Raw genomic sequence first — 7,265 nt, 5'->3', positions numbered from 1 at the left:
GCGTTGCGGTTCTTGAAATGAAGCAATGCAAGGGTCGTGGGTGGAGGCGGAGGCTGAGAGGCGGCTGATACGAGAGGGGACGGATGATGATGCTGTCAGCGACGTAAGTGTGGGTTGAGGCGACGCAATAAAGTGACGACGTACTTGCGAAACGACGTTTAAGGGGGAGACGTGAATCGGAGTATCGCTGTCACATGCATATGCGTGTACTCGACGCGTTTTCAATCATGCCAACGTTGATAACGGGCAGATGTTATCATAACAGACAAACGATCCCTGACCACGCGGTTCTTTCCACGCCGCCTGACCCCACCCGACCCCCTCAAGCACTGATAGCCGAGCCGCAGTAAACCCTCTCTAATCTCAAGCTGTGAGGACACCAGGCCATGGGCCATCTCACCATGCCTCAAAACTAAAGCCGATAGCCCAGGCGTCGGCAACTAAAATAACAAGAGGAGACATTCATTGGGAATTCTGTACAAAAAACCTGCAACATTTCAATTTACATCGTTTCGATATTACTCGTCGCACATTTGAGGAACGTATCCCGATGTAAACCGGGGTATTATTGTATAACAAAAGACAAAGATTCCCCGTATTGCATTCAACATACTGCTGGGGCAAGTGCTGAGAGTGTGGGTGATCAGGACCACGCACCGTACGTAGCCAACCGTGCTCATCGGAGGCGCGTGAGTAAAGGATAACGCAATCACTCACTTCTACGACGCGTTCCATTCGAGATTTCAAGCGGAGCATTTTATTGCTGACAACGTGTGTCCTGAAAGATTCCAAACCATCTTAAACCCCACACAACAGTACAGGACAATCAAATGATTGTGGGTTTTTGTTGGTCCATGAATGAATACGTCCGCCGTCCATTTTTGCCGTGTATTGCAACAACTGGGTGCTCGCCAACAGCATTGTCCCAGCCCACAACACGACCGCCGTAAACACACACACACACATCGGGGCAGCAGGAGTCAAAGGTGTAGTCACAAGTATCATACGAACGAACGCAAAGCGACTTTTCACGACGGAGGTCGGCCCTGCAATCTGCTTAACCCAATAGTTGAGTTGAGCATTGGGCAAACACTGCGGGGCAGACGTTGAGCCAACGTAACCCACTGAGCACATAGGTCTTTCTTTGCCCATGCAAAATAAGCTGCAAGTCAGTGGATGGGCCAATGACTGAATCATCACAGAAGCCAACACGCGTTGTATTCAAGTGATAGCTTTCAACAGACTTCTTGGGGCAAGTGTTGTTAGTGAGCACCTATGAAGGCTGGCTCGGCACACGAGTGAGTGGAAGGCGAACAACCACGTCCGGCTGCCTTTGTCTCCCCAGTGATGACGTTTACACGCCTCACCAGGTACTCATTTGCGGGTTGAGTTGTATCAGGCCAAGCGTGCCGCGCTCACCTCTACAGGTGCCTAGCTGCTGCTGCTGCCTCTGCGTGTATGGGGTTGTCGCTGCTGCTGCTGCTGCTGCGTGTATGGGGTTGTAGCTGCTGCTGCGTGTAGGGGTTTTAGCTGCTGCTGCGTGTATGGGGTTGTAGCTGCTGCTGCGTGTATGGGGTTGTAGCTGCTGCTGCTGCGTGTATGGAGTTGTAGCTGCTGCTGCTGCTGCGTGTATGGGGTTGTAGCTGCTGCTGCGTGTATGGGGTTGTAGCTGCTGCTGCTGATGATGCGTGTATGGAGTTGTAGCTGCTGCTGCTGTGTTTTTTTTTATTTGCCCACCAATGATGGTTTGCCGTGGTCGCGAATCAAACTCATAAACCGTGGGCCAGAGCGGATGTGTGCCACTTCAGGTTAGACACTTTCAACCATACCGATTTATATACATTGGAGAATGATCAGAATCAGAATATTTCTTTATACTGGAGGAATCCGATAAGCTATAAAGCTATTTTCACAGATGTCCAGGAGAGCGACTAATTCGATTATCACACTCATTTCAATTGGTTATCATATCATTCACTATTATCGACGATGCATGTCGACATTGGAACCGCAAAAGTGATGTCAACTCATGTGATTCTGGCAATGATGCCAAACACACCTGGTTTGGCATCATGGTCTCTCAACATGTGTCAAGGGCTCACTCAGAGCGCACCGCACAGACAGAGCCCTGGTCTATTGAACAATTACCGTGTTGTTGATTATCCTCTCATTATCACGAAGTCGTAGTTTCAGGAAAAAAAACTGGCCAATTAAATTGGATGATATTCAAACTTGAAAATACATATAAATATATATAATACCATACTTATTGTACGGCCTCGTGCAGGTTTTACCGTTCGTGCCTTTCAAGTGGGCGCCCCGTTAAGGTTCCGTTTGTAAACTAAACTAAAACTGTTTTACATCGCAAAATACATTTCACTGAGCTGCTCGCTATGTTTGAGAGGCGTGGAGCAATGATGATGATCATAAACATTTTTGGGGGGAGCAGCCGCATCACAAGGACGGACCCTGCTGGATGAAGTGCCGTGTAGGCTCATGCGGGAAATGACCCCAACGTGACCGACACGACCATCATCCAGCAGTGAATCGATGACAATGGGCCGTAAATTATCATCGCAATAAAACATAGAAACTGCGGCTTCTGTGAGGCCGAGGGGCACACGAAGAAGGGCAATGCCCTCCTCTAAACGCGCGACTCTCAGCGCAATGAGGATGTGAATGCTCGCAAAGTGAAGGGACTGCGTGCGAGTCGCGTTCACGAGTTTGCTCCCCGGCCTCTAGTCGCGCTGTGCCACGATAGAATTAGTGCGTGATATATGGAGGGCGACGTGACGATACGAAGTAGGTGTGTGTGTGTGTGTGTGGTGGTCAAATAAGGTTATCGGGGGGGGGGGGGGGAGCGTGCCCTCGGCCGATATAGGGAGTTACAGTATGCAACAGGAATAATCTCGATTTTTAAATTTCAACTCGACCACATGCTCGATCCCATGCCTTCCACTGGTTGGCAATTGTACAGAAATCGCTTCCCATTAGCGAGGTGGGCACCACGGTGGCGAGATGTTAACTACCTCGCCTGGTATACATCTAGGCCATGGGTTCGATCCCAACCCTGACATTTAGTCCTCCAGTTTTTCTCTCTACATTTAGAATCAACGCGCTTTCAGAGTATTTGGCTGCTATACATTTACACGTGATAAGCCACTTCGTTTAGCTATCATTTGTGGCCCGGTCGCTTCTGAAAATTAGTTAAATGGCGCTGTAGGCCTTATCTGGTGAAATTAAATTTGTTTAATAGTTTTTATTTTTTTAAGTGTCTCGTGCATGCTTATTCCACGCGTCTTTCTATCGCGCCCCAGTGCCCTGGTTAGATTTGCAGGGAGCTAATCGGGGTCCAATCGGTCTCCTTGATTGATTGAGAGCCCCCCATCATATTTAGGGGACAAAGCACCCCCCCCCCCCAACGACTGGCTGATGCAGGCCTCCCCGAGTCGTGAATCGTGGTGGATGTGTATTGTGCACAAGATGGGTTTGCATTGGCACCCAGAAACAGTCTCGTTCCGATTCAATAAAAAAAAACGAATTTGTTCAACAACAAACATTTACGCACAAGCTTACGTTGAGTCTAACACATTCCAGCATGCGTTAGTCTGCAGCTATCGCGGCAAAAAAGCACGTTTGTATATTCCGACAAAGCTCCTTTAAAATCTGGGCTGTGTTTCCAAAGTTTGAGCCACAGCTTTATCGATCCGGACCTTTTCCAATCGGATGAGTCGCTATAATAAGCAACCCTCCACTTCACCACCCTACCGGTAACCTTTACGGGAGTGATCGTGTCCGCAGTTACCGACACAGAGCTAATGCATCAATATAATCGCAGTCAACATCAGTAACGGTGTGAGCGCGTTAACAGGAGCGTGTTCAGCAGTACTGGGTCGTTATGTTCACTTCTCGTTATTTCCCCGAGCCACGACTGGACGTCTGTGAATATTGGACACCTTTGATGAAGGTCTCCAGAGCTCCTCAGATCGTTCCATTCGAACTCAAGACTCTGATTCTGGCTGTGACGCTCACCTTGTTACAGGCGTCTATTAATTATTAGTTGGGTACGTTTCTGTTATATATACACGTGTGTATGTTGTTTTATGATATTGTTCACGGGTGCGGTGCATTTGCGAGTATGTGAGTTAGCGATTGTGTGGAATACTTATAGTATCCTCAGCAGCGGACCATGCTTTCCCACCTGATGACGGATGCTTGTGTTGCGCCCGAAACGTCGTGATATATTTTATTTTATACCTACGTGACTTTCCCGAAAGAACCAAAGAGTATAATACTTATAGTACATTGCACTTTTAAATTGGTAAAGTTATGAGTTCGATGTCGGGTCACGGCTTCAATTAGTGGCAAGCTTGAACCGGTTCCCGGCTCCTCTGTTCACCAATCTCCGCTTACCGGGTTAGGGTCAACCCGTTCTCATGAACGAGACGACGCGTTTTTTGGTGTTCGGGGCGGGGGTAGAACTTGTAGCTGATTAATAATGTGCGAAAAAATTAAAATATGACTTTGCAAAGCGGAGTTTAATGGTTAACGTTCCGTATCGCGAGATTTATTAATAGTTAACTTTCCTCCCGGCACATCGGGTTCCTCCAATTAAAGGAAACTGCTAAATATCCCAAGCGAGCTTCCAAGTGAGATGGATTTACATTGTCGGTCACTGCATTGCGCGCTTTCAGAAAATAATAATAATTATTATTAAATGTATAATGCGCATTCCATCCTAGGACCCCAAGGCAAAAATGCATAAAAAACAGCGAAACAAAAACAGAATCAGGGTAACCGACCAAACTAAAGAGGGAAGGCCACTTTAAATAACTTGATTTTCAAAGCAGACTTAAATATATCTACCGACTGACTCCCTGATTTCAAGTGGCAAGGCGTTCCATAGCTTGGGTGCGATGCTCACAAACGCCCAATCACCAAAAGAGCGCAACCTCGACCTGGGAGTGCTGAGCAGTTGGAGATCATAAAATCTTAAGCACCTTGATGGAATATATAAATGTATTGGTTCCTGCAAGTAATGTGGGGTGAACCCTTTTAAAGCCTTATAGGTTATTAGCAGTATGTAAAAATCCACTCAGAATTTGACTGGCAGCCGATGAAGAGAAAAGAGGACTGGCTAAATGTGTTCACGAAATGTTGTCCGAGGTGTAATCACTCGAGCAGCTGCATTCTGAACAAGCTGGCGTCTGCACAGAACTTTGCTCGGTATCCCAGCCAGTGAGGCGTTGCAGTAGTCGAGTCGGGGTTACACAAAAACATGGACCCGTCTCTACGAGTCAGCAGGTGACAGGAAGCGATGCATTCTGGCAACATTTCTCAGGTGGAAAAGGGACATGTTAACCACCTTATATATATATGTGCCTCAAAGGACAATGATTGGTCAAACTGAACACCAAGGTTTTTGACCTGCCATGTGGGACTGACATCAATCAACAAACGAGGTGAACCATTTTATAAAGATGCAGAGGGGAGCCGATGAATATGGCTTCCGTTGTGTCGGCATTAAGTAGCAAAAAGTTTTAGCACAACCATGAATTCACTACTGATAGTGATGCCGATAGCGCAGAAGAAGCTATTGCATAGTCTGGTCTTAACTGGATATAAATTTGCGTATCATCTGCATAGCAATGGTAGGAAAAACCAAAATGTCGGAGCAAAATATCCAATGGTGCCATGTAGATGCTAAAAAGTGATGAGCCAAGAAAATATCCCGATGGGACACCACAGAGAACTGGTCTAATTGGTGACTTGAAGCCTTCGTTTGAGACGAAGTACCTACGTTACTTTAAGAGTGATCCCACAACAAAGCTAGGCCAGAGATCGCCATTGAAACTTCTAGTTGCTCAAGGAGAACTCCGCGATCAATGGAGTCAAATTCTGCGCTTATATCGAGTAGAATGAGGAGGCTGACAAAGCCTTTATCTGCTAACAAAAGTTAATAATTGACCACCCTTAACAGAAAAATCTCGGTGCAATGAGCAGGTCTGAACCCCGAAAGTGATCAAATATATCGATTGAGGCCAGGTGCTTATGTAAATGAGTGACCACAGCTCTTTCCAGAATTTTTGACAAATACGGAAGGTTAGATATTGGGCAAAACATTTCTGGGAGCTCAAGATAAAGACCCGGATTTTTTAAAGTGATGGTGACTGCAGCCATCTTACAAATGTCAGGAGCTGTGCTGGTTTTGAGGGAGCTGTTGAGAAGACTGAGGATTCACGGCCTCAGCAGAACGGAATGGTCCCGTAGCAGCCTTGAAGGGAAGGGATCCAGTGGACCGCTGGTAGGTCGAGAGACAGCAAATAAAGAGATGAGTTCTGCAGTTGAAATTGCGGAAAACTCGGTCAACAATGTGTCCTCGAACTGAGCTGGAGGCAAGTGCGAAAGAGAGGGAACGGAGGGAAGAGAAGGTAATTCGGGCCGGACAATGGAGATGTAGTCATGAACAAACTGTTGCATTTTAGTACAGAAATCAGCAGAGGAGTGGCAGATTACATTTGGTTCCTTATTAAAAAGTTCACTGATACAAGAAAATAAGGTCCAAGGTTGTTAGCACTATTTGCAATGTGACCAGCAATGTAGGAGCATTTATGGTAAGAAGCTATTATTTAAATATTTGATGATGAAGAATAGTGATGGCCACTTTCTCCAAGCACGTTCTGCTTAATGGACAGTAGATTTTTGTGCCCTCAATCTTGCAGTGGACTATGGCGAAGGGCAATGGGAAGATATCCAACAAGTTCGGACGGGAGCCAAATAAATCACGATCTCTGACAGAACAGAGTTATATAATTGAGCAGCTTCTTCAACGGGAAGCTCGCACGCATTAGCTGCAAAAGCCTCAAATGAGTCCCTGGTGCGGTGTGTAAATATCGCTACTAGGGAGACAAAGCCCGCCTGGAGTGGTACTGGCCACCCACCCCCTAACAGGACTTGCCCCAAAAGTCTGTGAAGGCTACATGGGAGATCTTTGTGTTTGTCCACGCGCTGTGAGTGGGCTTCTTCAGGAACTGAATAAAGCAAAAATTGAATGCCCGAATTGAAGGATTCCATCACGCTTCGCTTCAAATCGTATTGCGTGTGCCCTGTATGCACTGACCGCGGGTGACGTCTGTCGTTCACAGGCTTTAACCCTGCGCAATGTCATACGATATATTGTGCAACATGCCGGCAGGTTCATTACGATTATGACCGAGCAAAAACATATAATTCACCGAACTTTGCCTAACCTACAAGCAAGCATC

The sequence above is a fragment of the Lampetra fluviatilis genome, chromosome 27 (genome assembly GCF_964198595.1).
Source record: "Lampetra fluviatilis chromosome 27, kcLamFluv1.1, whole genome shotgun sequence".
NCBI lineage: Eukaryota > Metazoa > Chordata > Hyperoartia > Petromyzontiformes > Petromyzontidae > Lampetra > Lampetra fluviatilis.
This window is presented reverse-complemented; position numbering follows the sequence as displayed.